Consider the following 21555-nt stretch of genomic DNA (forward strand, 5'->3'; position numbering starts at 1 on the left):
CCACCCAGGGTAAGCCGACAAGAAACAGCGAAGCCCATTTCAGTGTTTTTAAAACTCCCTGTGGGGAGCATGAAGCGGTGGGACCATGATTGGATCCATCTTCTGCATGAATCGCCGTTAGTTTTATTGGCATTATGTGCCTCTTTCGGTGGTACTCACTTGGGGATATAGATGTGAGGGAGACTCTGTGGGCATTCCTAACATTTTCCTACCGACTCCCTCCTTTGTATTGTAGCTTCAGTAGTATATGTGAAAGATTGTCACGTCCTGGCACGCCAGAAGTTGCTCATATTCTAATATTTCCCAATGCCCAGAGTTGCTAGCATTTGTCGAAAGTCAGTTGTGGGTCCATTCAAACCTGCTGCCCACCCTCCCACCTGTGGATCATGCTGTCGCCAGCTTGGTGGACCTCCATCGTGCGATTCCAGCGTGAACGTGAACAGACCGATGAACTTCTCTGAGTTATGCGTACTCATCTATCAGTGCCATTTTGTAATGGATATATCCAAAGAAATGGCTATATAATCCAAGGTAAAACAAACAAAAATGTAGATCGCTTTCTGTCATTTCAGCTGCTTTGATGGGGATTGTGTGATAGATTTTAGTTGCTTGGCTAGCAAAGGAAAGAAAGCCTGCATAGGTACAGTGCATTCGAAAGTTTTTAGGCTCCCTTACTTTTTTCCACATTTTGTTACGTTACAGACTTATACTAAAATGGATGAAATAAAATAAAATCTATCTTCACACAAATACCCCATAATGACAAAGCGATAACATATAGTTTTTATTAATAAAACAAACATTTAAAAAATACCTCATAATTCCCAGCAAATATTGCTTAATTAATGGACAAGTGAATTTCTGATTTTCAATAGGTTCTGAGAGCGATAAATGCCAAAGTCAGCCAGCACCCTTAGTATTCCACTCATTAGGTTTCCGTAGTGTAGTTATCGCTCCGGCCTACACACGCCTGTAAGGTCCTGTAACTGAAACTTCCATAGGATACATTTTGGGCGAACTGCAATAGTGAAAGTCTAGTTCACTTGGGGCTCCGGGTCCCAACTTCGAATTCATGCTCTTCCTTCACCTCTGTGAAGCTGGTATCTCAGACTTGCCTTTTTTAGTCACAGGAACGACTCTGGGCATGTGTGGCTAGCTTGGGCGCTCTGAATACATTCCTGCTAACGTGTGGTCTGGAGGTCCATAATAATCTCAAATAGCTTACCACCCAGTGTGTCTAATAAGAAACACAAGCTCCTTATTTTCAGCAGTTAAAATCCTCTGTGGGGAACGATATAAAGGTGTGAAATGATTGATCCATTTTCCTGTATGACCGCAGTGGTTTTAATGGGTATTGGTGGCTCTTCTGTGGTACTCACTTGGGGAGGTTATGTGAGAGTGGGACTTGTGGCCCTGTCCACATTTTCCACTTACTTCCTCTTTTGTATTGTGGTTTCAGTAGTGTAGTGGTTATCACTGCTTCGCCTCACACGCCAAAGGTCATATTCAATATTTCCCAATGCCCAGAGGCTAGCATTTGGTTTGAAACAGTTGTGGCTTATCTAAACCTGTTGTCTACCTTCCGACCAGGGATCAATGTTGCCGTTGGGGGACCTCCACTGCGCTTATCTGTATGAATGTGAACAGACTGAAAGCTTCTCTGAGCCAGGCAAATTCATTTATCAGGGTCATTGTAATGGATATATCCAAAGAAATGGCAATATAATCCAAGGTAAAACAACAAAAATGTAGATCGCTTTCTGTCATTTCAGCTGCTTGATGATTGTGTGATAGATTTAGTTGGCTGGCTAGCAAAAGGAAAAGAAGCTAGCCTGCATAGGTACAGTGCATTCGGAAAGCTTGAAGGCCCCTTACTTTTTCCACATTTGTTACGTTACAGACTTATACTAAAATGATGAAATAAAAATAAAATCTATCTACACACAATACCCCATAATGACAAAGCAAGATAACATATAGTTTTTATTAATAAAAACAAACATTTAAAATACCTCATAATTCCCGGCTTCTCAAGCCTTATTGCTTAATTAATGGACTAAGTAATTTCTGATTTTCAATAGGTTCTGAGAGCGGATAAATGCCCCACCCAGCCAAAGTCAGCCACACCCTTAGTATTCCACTCATTAGGTTTCGTAGTGTAGGGGTTATCACGTTCGCACACGCTTAAAGGTCCCCTGTTCAAACCGGGCGAAAACACATTTTAACAAATTGGACAGTAAAGCCTATTCACTTAGGGCTCGGTCCCAATTTCTGAATTCATGCTTTTTCCTTCGCACTTCTCAGTATTTTGGTATTCAGACTTACCTTTTTTAGTCGCAAGAACGCACTCTGCATGTGGCTAGCTTGGGCGCTCTGAATATATTCCTCCTACGTGTGGTCTGAGGTCCATAATGATTCAAATAGTTTACCACTCCAGGGTAAGCCGACAAGAAACACAGCCCTTATTTTAAGTGTTTTTTAAAATCCCCTGTGGGGAACATGAAGGGTGGAAAAATGATTGGAACCATTTTCCTGTTTGACCGCTTGTTTTTAATGGGTGCCATGGCTCTTTCTGTGGTACTCACCTTGGGATATTATGTGAGGTAGACTTGTGGGCATTCCTAATATTTTCCACGACTTCCTCTTTTTGTATTGTAGTTTCAGTAGTGTAGTGGTTATCACGTTCGCCTCACACGCGAAAGGTCATATTCAATATTTCCCAATGCCCAGAGGCTAGCATTTGGTTTGAAACAGTTGTGGTTTATCTAAACCTTGCTGTCTACCTCTCCGACCTGTGGATCAATGTTGCCGTTTTTGGGGACCTCCACCGTGCGATCTGTATGAATGTGAACAGACTGACAGCTTCTCTGAGCCAGGCAAATTCATTTATCAAGGATCATTGTAATGGATATATCCAAAGAAATGGCAATATAATCCAAGGTAAAACAAACAAAAATGTAGATTGTTTTCTGTCATTTCAGCTGCTTGATGTGATTGTGTGATAGGTTTAGTTGGCTGGCTAGCAAAGGAAAAGAATCTAGCCTGCATAGGTACAGTGCATTCGGAAAGTTTTCAGACCCCTTTACGTTTTTCCACATTTTGTTACATTACAGACTTATACTAAAATGGATGAAATAAAATAAAATCTATCTACACACAATACCCCATAATGACAAAGCGATAACATATAGTTTTTATTAATAAAACAAATATTTTAAAAATACCTCATAAAAATCCCAGCTTCTCAAGCCTTATTGCTTAATTAATGGACTAAGTCATTTCTGATTTTCAATAGGTTCTGAGAGCGATAAATGCCCCACCCAGCCAAAGTCAGCCACACCCTTAGAATTCCACTCATCAGGTTTCTGTAGTGTAGTGGTTATCATGCTCGCCTCACACGCGAAAGGTCCCCGGTTCTGAAACCGGGCGGAAACACATTTTAACAAATTGACAGTAAGCCTATTCACTTAGGGCTCGGTCCCAATTTCGAATTCATGCTTTTCCTTCGCACTTCTCAGTAGTTGGTATTCAGACTTACCTTTTTTAGTAGCGAAACGCACTCTGCATGTGTGGCTAGCTTGGGCGCTCTGAATACATTCCTGCTACGTGTGGTCTGAGGTCCATAATGATTCAAATAGTTTACCACTCCAGGGTAGCCGACAAGAAACACAGCCCTTATTTTCAGTGTTTTTAAAATCCCCTGTGGGGAACATGAAGGGTGGAAAATGATTGGATCCATTTTCCTGTTTGACCGCTAGTTTTTAATGGGTATTATGGCTCTTTCTGTGGTACTCACTTTGGGATATTATGTGAGGTAGACTTGTGGGCATTCCTAATATTTTCCACGACTTCCTCTTTTTGTATTGTAGTTTCAGTAGTGTAGTGGTTATCACGTTAGCCTCACACGCGAAAGGTCATATTCAATATTTCCCAATGCCCAGAGGCTAGCATTTGGTTTGAAACAGTTGTGGTTTATCTAAACCTTGCTGTCTACCTCTCCGACCTGTGGATCAATGTTGCCGTTTTTTGGGGACCTCCACCGTGCGATCTGTATGAATGTGAACAGACTGACAGCTTCTCTGAGCCAGGCAAATTCATTTATCAGTGTCATTGTAATGGATATATCCAAAGAAATGGCAATATAATCCAAGGTAAAACAAACAAAAATGTAGATCGTTTTCTGTCATTTCAGCTGCTTGATGTGATTGTGTGATAGATTTAGTTGGCTGGCTAGCAAAGGAAAAGAAGCTAGCCTGCATAGGTACAGTGCATTCGGAAAGTTTTTAGGCCCCTTACTTTTTTCCACATTTTGTTACGTTACAGACTTATACTAAAATGGATGAAATAAAATAAAATCTATCTACACACAATACCCCATAATGACAAAGCGATAACATATAGTTTTTATTAATAAAACAAACATTTAAAAAATACCTCATAATTCCCGGCTTCTCAAGCCTTATTGCTTAATTAATGGACTAAGTAATTTCTGATTTTCAATAGGTTCGGAGATTGAGAAATGCCCCACCCAGCCAAAGTCAGCCACACCCTTAGTATTCCATTCATCAGGTTTCTGTAGTGTAGTGGTAATCACGTTCGCCTCACACGCGAAAGGTCACCGGTTCGAGACTGGGTGGAAACACTTTTTAACAAATTGGACAGTCAGCCTAATCACTTAGGGCTCGGTCCCAATTTCGGAATTCATGCTTTTCCTTCGCACTTCTCAGTATTTGGTTTTCAGACTTACCTTTTTTGTCGCGAAACGCACTCTGCATGTGTGGCTAGCTTGGGCGCTCTGAATACATTCCTGCTACGTGTGGTCTGAGGTCCATAATGATTCAAATAGTTTACCACTCCAGGGTAAGCCGACAAGAAACACAGCCCTTATTTTCAGTGTTTTTAAAATCCCCTGTGGGGAACATGAAGGGTGGAAAAATGATTGGATCCATTTTCCTGTATGACCGCTAGTTTTTAATGGGTATTATGGCTCTTTCTGTGGTACTCACTTTGGGATATTATGTGAGGTAGACTTGTGGGCATTCCTAATATTTTCCACGACTTCCTCTTTTTGTATTGTAGTTTCAGTAGTGTAGTGGTTATCACGTTCGCCTCACACGCGAAAGGTCATATTCAATATTTCCCAATGCCCAGAGGCTAGCATTTGGTTTGAAACAGTTGTGGTTTATCTAAACCTTGCTGTCTACCTCTCCGACCTGTGGATCAATGTTGCCGTTTTTTGGGGGACCTCCACCGTGCGATCTGTATGAATGTGAACAGACTGAAAGCTTCTCTGAGCCAGGCAAATTCATTTATCAGGGTCATTGTAATGGATATATCCAAAGAAATGGCAATATAATCCAAGGTAAAACAAACAAAAATGTAGATCGTTTTCTGTCATTTCAGCTGCTTGATGTGATTGTGTGATAGATTTAGTTGGCTGGCTAGCAAAGGAAAAGAAGCTAGCCTGCATAGGTACAGTGCATTCGGAAAGTTTTCAGGCCCCTTACTTTTTTCCACATTTTGTTACGTTACAGACTTATACTAAAATGGATTAAATAAAATAAAATCTATCTACACACAATACCCCATAATGACAAAGCGATAACATATAGTTTTTATTAATAAAACAAACATTTAAAAATACCTCATAATCCCGGCTTCTCAAGCCTTATTGCTTAATTAATGGACTAAGTAATTTCTGATTTTCAATAGGTTCTGAGATTGATAAATGCCCCACCCAGCCAAAGTCAGCCACACCCTTAGTATTCCACTCATCAGGTTTCTGTAGTGTAGTGGTTATCACGTTCGCCTCACGCGAAAGGTCCCCGGTTCGAAACCGGGTGGAAACACATTTTAACAAATTGGACAGTAAGCCTATTCACTTAGGGCTCGGTCCCAATTTCGAATTCATGCTTTTCCTTCGCACTTCTCAGTATTTGGTTTTCAGACTTACATTTTTAGTCGCGTAACGCACTCTGCATGTGTGGCTAGCTTGGGCGCTCTGAATACATTCCTGCTACGTGTGGTCTGAGGTCCATAATGATTCAAATAGTTTACCACTCCAGGGTAAGCCGACAAGAAACACAGCCCTTATTTTAAGTGTTTTTAAAATCCCCTGTGGGGAACATGAAGGGTGGAAAATGATTGGATCCATTTTCCTGTTTGACCGCTAGTTTTTAATGGGTATTATGGCTCTTTCTGTGGTACTCACTTTGGGATATTATGTGAGGTAGACTTGTGGGCATTCCTAATATTTTCCACGACTTCCTCTTTTTGTATTGTAGTTTCAGTAGTGTAGTGGTTATCACGTTCGCCTCACACGCGAAAGGTCATATTCAATATTTCCCAATGCCCAGAGGCTAGCATTTGGTTTGAAACAGTTGTGGTTTATCTAAACCTTGCTGTCTACCTCTCCGACCTGTGGATCAATGTTGCCGTTTTTTTGGGGACCTCCACCGTGCGATCTGTATGAATGTGAACAGACTGAAAGCTTCTCTGAGCCAGGCAAATTCATTTATCAGGGTCATTGTAATGGATATATCCAAAGAAATGGCAATATAATCCAAGGTAAAACAAACAAAAATGTAGATCGTTTTCTGTCATTTCAGCTGCTTGATGTGATTGTGTGATAGATTTAGTTGGCTGGCTAGCAAAGGAAAAGAAGCTAGCCTGCATAGGTACAGTGCATTCTGAAAGTTTTCAGGCCCTTACTTTTTTCCACATTTTGTTACGTTACAGACTTATACTAAAATGGATGAAATAAAATAAAATCTATCTACACACAATACCCCATAATGACAAAGTGATAACATATAGTTTTTATTAATAAAACAAACATTTAAAAAATACCTCATAATTCCCGGCTTCTCAAGCCTTATTGCTTAATTAATGGACTAAGTAATTTCTGATTTTCAATAGGTTCTGAGAGCGATAAATGCCCCACCCAGCCAAAGTCAGCCACACCCTTAGTATTCCACTCATTAGGTTTCCGTAGTGTAGGGTTATCACGTTCGCCTCACACACGTGAAAGGTCCCGGTTCGAAACCGGGCGGAAACACATTTTAACAAATTGGACAGTAAAGCCTATTCACTTAGGGCTCGGTCCCATTTCGAATTCATGCTTTTCCTTCGCACTTCTCAGTAGTTGGTATTCAGACTTACCTTTTTTAGTCGCGAAACGCACTCTGCATGTGTGGCTAGCTTGGGCGCTCTGAATACATTCCTGCTACGTGTGGTCTGAGGTCCATAATGATTCAAATAGTTTACCACTCCAGGGTAAGCCGACAAGAAACACAGCCCTTATTTTCAGTGTTTTTAAAATCCCCTGTGGGGAACATGAAGGGTGGAAAAATGATTGGATCCATTTTCCTGTATGACCGCTAGTTTTTAATGGGTATTATGGCTCTTTCTGTGGTACTCACTTTGGGATATTATGTGAGGTAGACTTGTGGGCATTCCTAATATTTTCCACGACTTCCTCTTTTTGTATTGTAGTTTCAGTAGTGTAGTGGTTATCACGTTCGCCTCACACGCGAAAGGTCATATTCAATATTTCCCAATGCCCAGAGGCTAGCATTTGGTTTGAAACAGTTGTGGTTTATCTAAACCTTGCTGTCTACCTCTCCGACCTGTGGATCAATGTTGCCGTTTTTTGGGGGACCTCCACCGTGCGATCTGTATGAATGTGAACAGACTGACAGCTTCTCTGAGCCAGGCAAATTCATTTATCAGGGTCATTGTAATGGATATATCCAAAGAAATGGCAATATAATCCAAGGTAAAACAAACAAAAATGTAGATCGTTTTCTGTCATTTCAGCTGCTTGATGTGATTGTGTGATAGATTTAGTTGGCTGGCTAGCAAAGGAAAAGAAGCTAGCCTGCATAGGTACAGTGCATTCGGAAAGTTTTTAGGCCCCTTACTTTTTTCCACATTTTGTTACGTTACAGACTTATACTAAAATGGATGAAATAAAATAAAATCTATCTTCACACAATACCCCATAATGACAAAGCGATAACATATAGTTTTTATTAATAAAACAAACATTTAAAAAATACCTCATAATTCCCAGCTTCTCAAGCCGTATTGCTTAATTAATGGACTAAGTAATTTCTGATTTTCAATAGGTTCTGAGAGCGATAAATGCCAAAGTCAGCCACACCCTTAGTATTCCACTCATTAGGTTTCCGTAGTGTAGGGGTTATCACGTTCGCCTCACACGCGAAAGGTCCCCGGTTCGAAACCGGGCGGAAACACATTTTAACAAATTGGACAGTAAAGCCTATTCACTTAGGGCTCGGTCCCAATTTCGGAATTCATGCTTTTCCTTCGCACTTCTCAGTAGTTGGTATTCAGACTTACCTTTTTTAGTCGCGAAACGCACTCTGCATGTGTGGCTAGCTTGGGCGCTCTGAATACATTCCTGCTACGTGTGGTCTGAGGTCCATAATGATTCAAATAGTTTACCACTCCAGGGTAAGCCGACAAGAAACACAGCCCTTATTTTCAGTGTTTTTAAAATCCCCTGTGGGGAACATGAAGGGTGGAAAAATGATTGGATCCATTTTCCTGTATGACCGCTAGTTTTTAATGGGTATTATGGCTCTTTCTGTGGTACTCACTTTGGGATATTATGTGAGGTAGACTTGTGGGCATTCCTAATATTTTCCACGACTTCCTCTTTTTGTATTGTAGTTTCAGTAGTGTAGTGGTTATCACGTTCGCCTCACACGCGAAAGGTCATATTCAATATTTCCCAATGCCCAGAGGCTAGCATTTGGTTTGAAACAGTTGTGGTTTATCTAAACCTTGCTGTCTACCTCTCCGACCTGTGGATCAATGTTGCCGTTTTTGGGGACCTCCACCGTGCGATCTGTATGAATGTGAACAGACTGAAAGCTTCTCTGAGCCAGGCAAATTCATTTATCAGGGTCATTGTAATGGATATATCCAAAGAAATGGCAATATAATCCAAGGTAAAACAAACAAAAATGTAGATCGTTTTCTGTCATTTCAGCTGCTTGATGTGATTGTGTGATAGATTTAGTTGGCTGGCTAGCAAAGGAAAAGAAGCTAGCCTGCATAGGTACAGTGCATTCGGAAAGTTTTTAGGCCCCTTACTTTTTCCACATTTTGTTACGTTACAGACTTATACTAAAATGGATGAAATAAAATAAAATCTATCTACACACAATACCCCATAATGACAAAGCGATAACATATAGTTTTTATTAATAAAACAAATATTTTAAAATAACTCATAATTCCCGGCTTCTCAAGCCTTATTGCTTAATTAATGGACTAAGTAATTTCTGATTTTCAATAGGTTCTGAGATTGATAAATGCCCCACCCAGCCAAAGTCAGCCACACCCTTAGTATTCCACTCATTAGGTTTCCGTAGTGTAGGGGTTATCACGTTCGCCTCACACGCGAAAGGTCCCCGGTTCGAAACCGGGTAGAAACACATTTTAACAAATTGGACAGTCAGCCTATTCACTTAGGGCTCGGTCCCAATTTCGGAATTCATGCTTTTCCTTCGCACTTCTCAGTATTTGGTATTCAGACTTACCTTTTTTAGTCGCAAACGCACTCTGCATGTGTGGCTAGCTTGGGCGCTCTGAATACATTCCTGCTACGTGTGGTCTGAGGTCCATAATGATTCAAATAGTTTACCACTCCAGGGTAAGCAGACAAGAAACACAGCCCTTATTTTAAGTGTTTTTAAAATCCCCTGTGGGGAACATGAAGGGTGGAAAAATGATTGGAACCATTTTCCTGTTTGACCGCTAGTTTTTAATGGGTATTATGGCTCTTTCTGTGGTACTCACTTTGGGATATTATGTGAGGTAGACTTGTGGGCATTCCTAATATTTTCCACGACTTCCTCTTTTGTATTGTAGTTTCAGTAGTGTAGTGGTTATCACGTTCGCCTCACACGCGAAAGGTCATATTCAATATTTCCCAATGCCCAAAGGCTAGCATTTGGTTTGAAACAGTTGTGGTTTATCTAAACCTTGCTGTCTACCTCTCCGACCTGTGGATCAATGTTGCCGTTTTTGGGGGACCTCCATCGTGCGATCTGTATGAATGTGAACAGACTGACAGCTTCTCTGAGCCAGGCAAATTCATTTATCAGGGTCATTGTAATGGATATATCCAAAGAAATGGCAATATAATCCAAGGTAAAACAAACAAAAATGTAGATCGTTTTCTGTCATTTCAGCTGCTTGATGTGATTGTGTGATAGATTTAGTTGGCTGGCTAGCAAAGGAAAAGAAGCTAGCCTGCATAGGTACAGTGCATTCGGAAAGTTTTCAGGCCCCTTACTTTTTCCACATTTTGTTACGTTACAGACTTATACTAAAATGGATGAAATAAAATAAAATCTATCTACACACAATACCCCATAATGACAAAGCGATAACATATAGTTTTTATTAATAAAACAAATATTTAAAAATACCTCATAATTCCCGGCTTCTCAAGCCTTATTGCTTAATTAATGGACTAAGTAATTTCTGATTTTCAATAGGTTCTGAGAGCGATAAATGCCCCACCCAGCCAAAGTCAGCCACACCCTTAGTATTCCACTCATTAGGTTTCCGTAGTGTAGTGGTTATCACGTTCGCCCTAACACGCGAAAGGTCCCGGTTCGAAACCGGGCGGAAACACATTTTAACAAATTGGACAGTAAAGCCTATTCACTTAGGGCTCGGTCCCAATTTGAATTCATGCTTTTCCTTCGCACTTCTCAGTATTTGGTATTCAGACTTACCTTTTTAGTCGCGAAACGCACTCTGCATGTGTGGCTAGCTTGGGCGCTCTGAATACATTCCTGCTACGTGTGGTCTGAGGTCCATAATGATTCAAATAGTTTACCACTCCAGGGTAAGCCGACAAGAAACACAGCCCTTATTTTCAGTGTTTTTAAAATCCCCCTGTGGGGAACATGAAGGGTGGAAAAATGATTGGAACCATTTTCCTGTTTGACCGCTTAGTTTTTAATGGGTATTATGGCTCTTTCTGTGGTACTCACTTTGGGATATTATGTGAGGTAGACTTGTGGGCATTCCTAATATTTTCCACGACTTCCTCTTTTTGTATTGTAGTTTCAGTAGTGTAGTGGTTATCACGTTCGCCACACGCGAAAGGTCATATTCAATATTTCCCAATGCCCAGAGGCTAGCATTTGGTTTGAAACAGTTGTGGTTTATCTAAACCTTGCTGTCTACCTCTCCGACCTGTGGATCAATGTTGCCGTTTTTTGGGGGACCTCCATCGTGCGATCTGTATGAATGTGAACAGACTGACAGCTTCTCTGAGCCAGGCAAATTCATTTATCAGTGTCATTGTAATGGATATATCCAAAGAAATGGCTATATAATCCAAGGTAAAACAAACAAAAATGTAGATCGTTTTCTGTCATTTCAGCTGCTTGATGTGATTGTGTGGTAGATTTAGTTGGCTGGCTAGCAAAGGAAAAGAAGCTAGCCTGCATAGGTACAGTGCATTCGGAAAGTTTTCAGACCCCTTACTTTTTTCCACATTTTGTTACGTTACAGACTTATACTAAAATGGATGAAATAAAATAAAATCTATCTACACACAATACCCCATAATGACAAAGCGATAACATATAGTTTTTATTAATAAAACAAACATTTAAAAAATACCTCATAATTCCCGGCTTCTCAAGCCTTATTGCTTAATTAATGGACTAAGTAATTTCTGATTTTCAATAGGTTCTGAGAGCGATAAATGCCCCACCCAGCCAAAGTCAGCCACACCCTTAGTATTCCACTCATTAGGTTTCCGTAGTGTAGGGTTATCACGTTCGCCTCACACGCGAAAGGTCCCGGTTCGAAACCGGGCGGAAACACATTTTAACAAATTGGACAGTAAGCCTATTCACTTAGGGCTCGGTCCCAATTTTGAATTCATGCTTTTCCTTCGCACTTCTCAGTATTTGGTATTCAGACTTACCTTTTTAGTCGCAAACGCACTCTGCATGTGTGGCTAGCTTGGGCGCTCTGAATACATTCCTGCTACGTGTGGTCTGAGGTCCATAATGATTCAAATAGTTTACCACTCCAGGGTAAGCCGACAAGAAACACAGCCCTTATTTTCAGTGTTTTTAAAATCCCCTGTGGGGAACATGAAGGGTGGAAAAATGATTGGAACCATTTTCCTGTTTGACCGCTAGTTTTTAATGGGTATTATGGCTCTTTCTGTGGTACTCACTTTGGGATATTATGTGAGGTAGACTTGTGGGCATTCCTAATATTTTCCACGACTTCCTCTTTTTGTATTGTAGTTTCAGTAGTGTAGTGGTTATCACGTTCGCCTCACACGCGAAAGGTCATATTCAATATTTCCCAATGCCCAGAGGCTAGCATTTGGTTTGAAACAGTTGTGGTTTATCTAAACCTTGCTGTCTACCTCTCCGACCTGTGGATCAATGTTGCCGTTTTTTGGGGGACCTCCATCGTGCGATCTGTATGAATGTGAACAGACTGACAGCTTCTCTGAGCCAGGCAAATGCATTTATCAGGGTCATTGTAATGGATATATCCAAAGAAATGGCAATATAATCCAAGGTAAAACAAACAAAAATGTAGATCGTTTTCTGTCATTTCAGCTGCTTGATGTGATTGTGTGGTAGATTTAGTTGGCTGGCTAGCAAAGGAAAAGAAGCTAGCCTGCATAGGTACAGTGCATTCGGAAAGTTTTCAGACCCCTTACTTTTTTCCACATTTTGTTACGTTACAGACTTATACTAAAATGGATGAAATAAAATAAAATCTATCTACACACAATACCCCATAATGACAAAGCGATAACATATCGTTTTTATTAATAAAACAAATATTTTAAAAATACCTCATAAAATCCCGGCTTCTCAAGCCTTATTGCTTAATTAATGGACTAAGTAATTTCTGATTTTCAATAGGTTCTGAGAGCGATAAATGCCCCACCCAGCCAAAGTCAGCCACACCCTTAGAATTCCACTCATTAGGTTTCCGTAGTGTAGGGGTTATCACGTTCGCCTCACACGCGAAAGGTCCCCGGTTCGAAACCGGGCGGAAACACATTTTAACAAATTGGACAGTAAAGCCTATTCACTTAGGGCTCGGTCCCAATTTCGGAATTCATGCTTTTCCTTCGCACTTCTCAGTAGTTGGTATTCAGACTTACCTTTTTTAGTCGCGAAACGCACTCTGCATGTGTGGCTAGCTTGGGCGCTCTGAATACATTCCTGCTACGTGTGGTCTGAGGTCCATAATGATTCAAATAGTTTACCACTCCAGGGTAAGCCGACAAGAAACACAGCCCTTATTTTCAGTGTTTTTAAAATCCCCTGTGGGGAACATGAAGGGTGGAAAAATGATTGGAACCATTTTCCTGTTTGACCGCTAGTTTTTAATGGGTATTATGGCTCTTTCTGTGGTACTCACTTTGGGATATTATGTGAGGTAGACTTGTGGGCATTCCTAATATTTTCCACGACTTCCTCTTTTTGTATTGTAGTTTCAGTAGTATAGTGGTTATCACGTTCGCCTCACACGCGAAAGGTCATATTCAATATTTCCCAATGCCCAGAGGCTAGCATTTGGTTTGAAACAGTTGTGGTTTATCTAAACCTTGCTGTCTACCTCTCCGACCTGTGGATCAATGTTGCCGTTTTTTGGGGGACCTCCATCGTGCGATCTGTATGAATGTGAACAGACTGACAGCTTCTCTGAGCCAGGCAAATGCATTTATCAGGGTCATTGTAATGGATATATCCAAAGAAATGGCAATATAATCCAAGGTAAAACAAACAAAAATGTAGATCGTTTTCTGTCATTTCAGCTGCTTGATGTGATTGTGTGATAGATTTAGTTGGCTGGCTAGCAAAGGAAAAGAAGCTAGCCTGCATAGGTACAGTGCATTCGGAAAGTTTTCAGACCCCTTACTTTTTTCCACATTTTGTTACGTTACAGACTTATACTAAAATGGATGAAATAAAATAAAATCTATCTACACACAATACCCCATAATGACAAAGCGATAACATATCGTTTTTATTAATAAAACAAATATTTTAAAAATACCTCATAAAATCCCGGCTTCTCAAGCCTTATTGCTTAATTAATGGACTAAGTAATTTCTGATTTTCAATAGGTTCTGAGAGCGATAAATGCCCCACCCAGCCAAAGTCAGCCACACCCTTAGAATTCCACTCATTAGGTTTCCGTAGTGTAGGGGTTATCACGTTCGCCTCACACGCGAAAGGTCCCCGGTTCGAAACCGGGCGGAAACACATTTTAACAAATTGGACAGTAAAGCCTATTCACTTAGGGCTCGGTCCCAGTGAAGGAGAATTCATGCTTTTCCTTCGCACTTCTCAGTAGTTGGTATTCAGACTTACCTTTTTTAGTCGCGAAACGCACTCTGCATGTGTGGCTAGCTTGGGCGCTCTGAATACATTCCTGCTACGTGTGGTCTGAGGTCCATAATGATTCAAATAGTTTACCACTCCAGGGTAAGCCGACAAGAAACACAGCCCTTATTTTCAGTGTTTTTAAAATCCCCTGTGGGGAACATGAAGGGTGGAAAAATGATTGGATCCATTTTCCTGTATGACCGCTAGTTTTTAATGGGTATTATGGCTCTTTCTGTGGTACTCACTTTGGGATATTATGTGAGGTAGACTTGTGGGCATTCCTAATATTTTCCACGACTTCCTCTTTTTGTATTGTAGTTTCAGTAGTGTAGTGGTTATCACGTTCGCCTCACACGCGAAAGGTCATATTCAATATTTCCCAATGCCCAGAGGCTAGCATTTGGTTTGAAACAGTTGTGGTTTATCTAAACCTTGCTGTCTACCTCTCCGACCTGTGGATCAATGTTGCCGTTTTTTGGGGACCTCCACTGTGCGATCTGTATGAATGTGAACAGACTGAAAGCTTCTCTGAGCCAGGCAAATTCATTTATCAGGGTCATTGTAATGGATATATCCAAAGAAATGGCAATATAATCCAAGGTAAAACAAACAAAAATGTAGATCGTTTTCTGTCATTTCAGCTGCTTGATGTGATTGTGTGATAGATTTAGTTGGCTGGCTAGCAAAGGAAAAGAAGCTAGCCTGCATAGGTACAGTGCATTCGGAAAGTTTTTAGGCCCCTTACTTTTTCCACATTTTGTTACGTTACAGACTTATACTAAAATGGATGAAATAAAATAAAATCTATCTACACACAATACCCCATAATGACAAAGTGATAACATATAGTTTTTATTAATAAAACAAACATTTAAAAATACCTCATAATTCCCGGCTTCTCAAGCCTTATTGCTTAATTAATGGACTAAGTAATTTCTGATTTTCAATAGGTTCTGAGAGCGATAAATGCCCCACCCAGCCAAAGTCAGCCACACCCTTAGTATTCCACTCATTAGGTTTCCGTAGTGTAGGGGTTATCACGTTCGCCTCACACTCGAAAGGTCCCCGGTTCGAAACCGGGCGGAAACACATTTTAACAAATTGGACAGTAAAGCCTATTCACTTAGGGCTCGGTCCCAATTTTGAATTCATGCTTTTCCTTCGCACTTCTCAGTATTTGGTATTCAGACTTACCTTTTTTAGTCGCGTAACGCACTCTGCATGTGTGGCTAGCTTGGGCGCTCTGAATATATTCCTGCTACGTGTGGTCTGAGGTCCATAATGATTCAAATAGTTTACCACTCCAGGGTAAGCCGACAAGAAACACAGCCCTTATTTTAAGTGTTTTTAAAATCCCCTGTGGGGAACATGAAGGGTGGAAAAATGATTGGAACCATTTTCCTGTTTGACCGCTTGTTTTTAATGGGTATTATGGCTCTTTCTGTGGTACTCACTTTGGGATATTATGTGAGGTAGACTTGTGGGCATTCCTAATATTTTCCACGACTTCCTCTTTTTGTATTGTAGTTTCAGTAGTATAGTGGTTATCACGTTCGCCTCACACGCGAAAGGTCATATTCAATATTTCCCAATGCCCAGAGGCTAGCATTTGGTTTGAAACAGTTGTGGTTTATCTAAACCTTGCTGTCTACCTCTCCGACCTGTGGATCAATGTTGCCGTTTTTTGGGGGACCTCCATCGTGCGATCTGTATGAATGTGAACAGACTGACAGCTTCTCTGAGCCAGGCAAATTCATTTATCAGTGTCATTGTAATGGATATATCCAAAGAAATGGCTATATAATCCAAGGTAAAACAAACAAAAATGTAGATCGTTTTCTGTCATTTCAGCTGCTTGATGTGATTGTGTGGTAGATTTAGTTGGCTGGCTAGCAAAGGAAAAGAAGCTAGCCTGCATAGGTACAGTGCATTCGGAAAGTTTTTAGGCCCCTTACTTTTTTCCACATTTTGTTACGTTACAGACTTATACTAAAATGGATGAAATAAAATAAAATCTATCTACACACAATACCCCATAATGACAAAGCGATAACATATCGTTTTTATTAATAAAACAAATATTTTAAAAATACCTCATAAAATCCCGGCTTCTCAAGCCTTATTGCTTAATTAATGGACTAAGTCATTTCAGATTTTCAATAGGTTCTGAGAGCGATAAATGTCCCACCCAGCCAAAGTCAGCCACACCCTTATTATTCCACTCATTAGGTTTCCGTAGTGTAGAGGTTATCACATTCGCCTCACACGCGAAAGGTCCCCGGTTCGAAACCGGGCGGAAACACATTTGAACAAATTGGACAGTAAGCCTATTCACTTAGGGCTCCGTCCCAATTTCGGAATTCATGCTTTTCCTTCGCACTTCTCAGTATTTGGTATTCAGACTTACCTTTTTTGTCGCGTAACGCACTCTGCATGTGTGGCTAGCTTGGGCGCTCTGAATACATTCCTGCTACGTGTGGTCTGAGGTCCATAATGATTCAAATAGTTTACCACTCCAGGGTAAGCCGACAAGAAACACAGCCCTTATTTTAAGTGTTTTTAAAATCCCCTGTGGGGAACATGAAGGGTGGAAAAATGATTGGAACCATTTTCCTGTTTGACCGCTTGTTTTTAATGGGTATTATGGCTCTTTCTGTGGTACTCACTTTGGGATATTATGTGAGGTAGACTTGTGGGCATTCCTAATATTTTCCACGACTTCCTCTTTTTGTATTGTAGTTTCAGTAGTGTAGTGGTTATCACGTTCGCCTCACACGCGAAAGGTCATATTCAATATTTCCCAATGCCCAGAGGCTAGCATTTGGTTTGAAACAGTTGTGGTTTATCTAAACCTTGCTGTCTACCTCTCCGACCTGTGGATCAATGTTGCCGTTTTTGGGGACCTCCATCGTGCGATCTGTATGAATGTGAACAGACTGACAGCTTCTCTGAGCCAGGCAAATGCATTTATCAGGGTCATTGTAATGGATATATCCAAAGAAATGGCAATATAATCCAAGGTAAAACAAACAAAAATGTAGATCGTTTTCTGTCATTTCAGCTGCTTGATGTGATTGTGTGATAGATTTAGTTGGCTGGCTAGCAAAGGAAAAGAAGCTAGCCTGCATAGGTACAGTGCATTCGGAAAGTTTTAGGCCCCTTACTTTTTTCCACATTTTGTTACGTTACAGACTTATACTAAAATGGATGAAATAAAATAAAATCTATCTACACACAATACCCCATAATGACAAAGCGATAACATATAGTTTTTATTAATAAAACAAACATTTAAAAAATACCTCATAATTCCCGGCTTCTCAAGCCTTATTGCTTAATTAATGGACTAAGTAATTTCTGATTTTCAATAGGTTCTGAGAGCGATAAATGCCCCACCCAGCCAAAGTCAGCCACACCCTTAGTATTCCACTCATTAGGTTTCCGTAGTGTAGGGGTTATCACGTTCGCCTCACACGCGAAAGGTCCCCGGTTCGAAACCGGGCGGAAACACATTTTAACAAATTGGACAGTAAGCCTATTCACTTAGGGCTCGGTCCCAATTTCGAATTCATGCTTTTCCTTCGCACTTCTCAGTAGTTGGTATTCAGACTTACCTTTTTAGTCGCGAAACGCACTCTGCATGTGTGGCTAGCTTGGGCGCTCTGAATACATTCCTGCTACGTGTGGTCTGAGGTCCATAATGATTCAAATAGTTTACCACTCCAGGGTAAGCCGACAAGAAACACAGCCCTTATTTTCAGTGTTTTTAAAATCCCCTGTGGGGAACATGAAGGGTGGAAAAATGATTGGAACCATTTTCCTGTTTGACCGCTAGTTTTTAATGGGTATTATGGCTCTTTCTGTGGTACTCACTTTGGGATATTATGTGAGGTAGACTTGTGGGCATTCCTAATATTTTCCACGACTTCCTCTTTTTGTATTGTAGTTTCAGTAGTGTAGTGGTTATCACGTTCGCCTCACACGCGAAAGGTCATATTCAATATTTCCCAATGCCCAGAGGCTAGCATTTGGTTTGAAACAGTTGTGGTTTATCTAAACCTTGCTGTCTACCTCTCCGACCTGTGGATCAATGTTGCCGTTTTTGGGGACCTCCACCGTGCGATCTGTATGAATGTGAACAGACTGAAAGCTTCTCTGAGCCAGGCAAATTCATTTATCAGGGTCATTGTAATGGATATATCCAAAGAAATGGCAATATAATCCAAGGTAAAACAAACAAAAATGTAGATCGTTTTCTGTCATTTCAGCTGCTTGATGTGATTGTGTGATAGATTTAGTTGGCTGGCTAGCAAAGGAAAAGAAGCTAGCCTGCATAGGTACAGTGCATTCGGAAAGTTTTTAGGCCCCTTACTTTTTTCCACATTTTGTTACGTTACAGACTTATACTAAAATGGATGAAATAAAATAAAATCTATCTACACACAATACCCCATAATGACAAAGTGATAACATATAGTTTTTATTAATAAAACAAACATTTAAAAAATACCTCATAATTCCCGGCTTCTCAAGCCTTATTGCTTAATTAATGGACTAAGTAATTTCTGATTTTCAATAGGTTCTGAGAGCGATAAATGCCCCACCCAGCCAAAGTCAGCCACACCCTTAGTATTCCACTCATTAGGTTTCCGTAGTGTAGGGGTTATCACGTTTCCTCACACGAAAGGTCCCGGTTCGAAACCGGGCGGAAACACATTTTAACAAATTGGACAGTAAAGCCTATTCACTTAGGGCTCAGTCCCAATTTCGGAATTCATGCTTTTCCTTCGCACTTCTCAGTATTTGGTATTCAGACTTACCTTTTTTGTCGCGTAACGCACTCTGCATGTGTGGCTAGCTTGTGCGCTCTGAATATATTCCTGCTACGTGTGGTCTGAGGTCCATAATGATTCAAATAGTTTACCACTCCAGGGTAAGCCGACAAGAAACACAGCCCTTATTTTAAGTGTTTTTAAAATCCCCTGTGGGGAACATGAAGGGTGGGAAAATGATTGGCACCATTTTCCTGTTTGACCGCTAGTTTTTAATGGGTATTATGGCTCTTTCTGTGGTACTCACTTTGGGATATTATGTGAGGTAAACTTGTGGTTATTCCGGCGCAGGTCCTAATCCAGGCACTTGTCATCTCCCGTCTGGATTACTGCAACTCGCTGTTGGCTGGGCTCCCTGTCTGTGCCATTAAACCCTACAACTCATCAGAACGTAGGGCAGCCCGTCTAATTTCAACCTTCCCAGTTGTTCTCTCCATTAAACCCGCTCCTCCGCTCTCTCCACTGGCTTCCAGTTGATTTCTATTGATCCGCATTACAAGACCATGGTCTGTCACGGAGCTGTGAGGGGAACAGCACCTCAGTGTTTCCAGGCTCTGATCAGGCCCTACACCCATTAAAAAGGGCACTCGTTCATCCACCTCTGGCCTGCTCGCCTCCCTACCACTGAGGAAGTCCAGTTCCCGCTCAGCCCAGTCAAAACTGTTCGCTGCTCTGGCCCCCAATGGTGGAACAAACTCCCTCACGACGCCAGGAAGCGGAGTCAATCACCACCTTCCGGAGACACCTGAAACCCCACCTCTTTAAGGAATACCTAGGATAGGATAAAGTAATCCTTCTCACCCCTTAAAAGACTTAGATGCACTATTTTAAAGTGGCTGTTCCACTGGATGTCAAATACACAAACACCAACTTTGTAAGTCATCTCTGGATAAGAGCGTCTGCAAATTTAAATGTAATGTAATGTAATGTAAGAATATTTTCACAACTTCCTGTTTTTGTATTGTCAAAGTTTCAGTAGTGTAGTATTTTATCACGTTCGCCTACACGACGAAAGGTCATATTCAATATTTCCCAATGCCCAGAGGCTAGCATTTGGTTTGAAACAGTTGTGGTTTATCTAAACCTTGCTGTCTACCTCTCCGACCTGTGGATCAATGTTGCCGTTTTTTGGGGACCTCCACCGTTCTGCGATCTGTATGAATGTGAACAGACTGACAGCTTCTGTGAGCCAGGCAAATGCATTTATCATGGGTCATTGTAATGGATATATCCAAAGAAATATAATTCCACTGCAGGTAAAACAAACAAAAATGTAGATTGATTTCTGTCATTTCAGCTGCTTGATGTGCTTGTGTAATAGAATTTAGTTGGCTGGCTAGCAAAGGAAAAGAAGGAAAGCCATAGGTAAGTGATTACTAGGAGGGCCAAGTGTGCCCCTTACTAGTTTTTAATGGGTATTATGGCTCTTTCTGTGGTACTCACTTTGGGATATTACATACCTTAAGGGAAGATTTCGGCAGTACCTGTATGGTTAGTGAGAAAGTCCATATTGCAAATGTACGGTCCCTTACTAGACGTCCGAAATCGTTTGTAAAATTCGCGGACGGCGTCGGGCCGCGGCAGGGCAGGGACCTACCAGGAAGTCATCAAATAAACTTTGTCGGACATTCGGTTTCCGTTTTACAAAATAATAAGATTTAGGTCATTTTTCCGCTGTCCCGGAAATTCCCACAAGAGGGCATAAGCAATCATATTGGTATTGGACAAAACATCACGATTCACGACGGGGCCTTATCTCGAAAACTGAAAATATTTAGAAGCCGAAACTCGGTGAGCGTAGGGGCGGCATAATGGGCAGTTGGCCCCGAACAAGATGGCGTCTAGGCCTCAACGGTTTTTGAGTTATGGCCATTCATCTGGGATTAAAGGTCCAAAATGAAAATAGAGAAATTATTTTTCCACTTCACGTCAAAGTCAAGGAGCCTCCGGTGTCAATAAAAAAAGAACCAGCCATTTATCTATCGTCATTTAAGAGAAATCGTACAACGACACCTAGGTGATGTTCACGGATAGGTGTTTTTTTTTTCAACGGTTACAGATCCAGTTGCAGGGTGTTCTTACGAATCTTTTTAAAGTGTGCTGCGGAGCTCTGCGAGATTTCTGTGATTTTCTATGATTTTCTGAAATAACACACACTCACTAAACCCTCCGTAAATAACTCAGTTCTTAACGTAAAGACTTCAAACTCAGGATTCTGTAAAGGCATACCCAAATCATGATATGAGTTTATTTATAGCTTCCTGTGCCAACCGGAAGTGCCTTAAATGGTGTCA

The 21555-nt window shown here is 40.9% G+C and overlaps 11 non-coding genes across 11 annotated transcripts; all 11 read left to right on the top strand.

Annotated features, from left to right (window-relative positions):
* The first annotated feature begins 3361 nt into the window (after positions 1-3361).
* Positions 3362-3435, top strand: trnav-cac (transfer RNA valine (anticodon CAC)). Its single transcript has one exon. It is a non-coding gene; the product is annotated as a tRNA-Val (tRNA).
* Positions 3436-4569: 1134 nt separating this feature from the next.
* Positions 4570-4642, top strand: trnav-cac (transfer RNA valine (anticodon CAC)). The gene has a single exon. It is a non-coding gene; the product is annotated as a tRNA-Val (tRNA).
* Positions 4643-8185: 3543 nt separating this feature from the next.
* Positions 8186-8258, top strand: trnav-cac (transfer RNA valine (anticodon CAC)). Its single transcript has one exon. It is a non-coding gene; the product is annotated as a tRNA-Val (tRNA).
* A 1136-nt stretch (positions 8259-9394) lies between these two features.
* On the top strand, positions 9395-9467 carry trnav-cac (transfer RNA valine (anticodon CAC)). The gene has a single exon. It is a non-coding gene; the product is annotated as a tRNA-Val (tRNA).
* A 1134-nt stretch (positions 9468-10601) lies between these two features.
* trnav-aac (transfer RNA valine (anticodon AAC)) lies at positions 10602-10674 on the top strand. The gene has a single exon. It is a non-coding gene; the product is annotated as a tRNA-Val (tRNA).
* A 1137-nt stretch (positions 10675-11811) lies between these two features.
* On the top strand, positions 11812-11882 carry trnav-cac (transfer RNA valine (anticodon CAC)). The gene has a single exon. It is a non-coding gene; the product is annotated as a tRNA-Val (tRNA).
* A 1137-nt stretch (positions 11883-13019) lies between these two features.
* On the top strand, positions 13020-13092 carry trnav-cac (transfer RNA valine (anticodon CAC)). Its single transcript has one exon. It is a non-coding gene; the product is annotated as a tRNA-Val (tRNA).
* Positions 13093-14233: 1141 nt separating this feature from the next.
* trnav-cac (transfer RNA valine (anticodon CAC)) lies at positions 14234-14306 on the top strand. Its single transcript has one exon. It is a non-coding gene; the product is annotated as a tRNA-Val (tRNA).
* Positions 14307-15445: 1139 nt separating this feature from the next.
* On the top strand, positions 15446-15518 carry trnav-cac (transfer RNA valine (anticodon CAC)). Its single transcript has one exon. It is a non-coding gene; the product is annotated as a tRNA-Val (tRNA).
* Positions 15519-16658: 1140 nt separating this feature from the next.
* On the top strand, positions 16659-16731 carry trnav-cac (transfer RNA valine (anticodon CAC)). The gene has a single exon. It is a non-coding gene; the product is annotated as a tRNA-Val (tRNA).
* A 1135-nt stretch (positions 16732-17866) lies between these two features.
* On the top strand, positions 17867-17939 carry trnav-cac (transfer RNA valine (anticodon CAC)). Its single transcript has one exon. It is a non-coding gene; the product is annotated as a tRNA-Val (tRNA).
* The last annotated feature ends 3616 nt before the right edge of the window (positions 17940-21555 follow it).

Source organism: Oncorhynchus nerka, unplaced genomic scaffold (assembly GCF_034236695.1).
Source record: "Oncorhynchus nerka isolate Pitt River unplaced genomic scaffold, Oner_Uvic_2.0 unplaced_scaffold_1197, whole genome shotgun sequence".
Classification (NCBI taxonomy): domain Eukaryota; kingdom Metazoa; phylum Chordata; class Actinopteri; order Salmoniformes; family Salmonidae; genus Oncorhynchus; species Oncorhynchus nerka.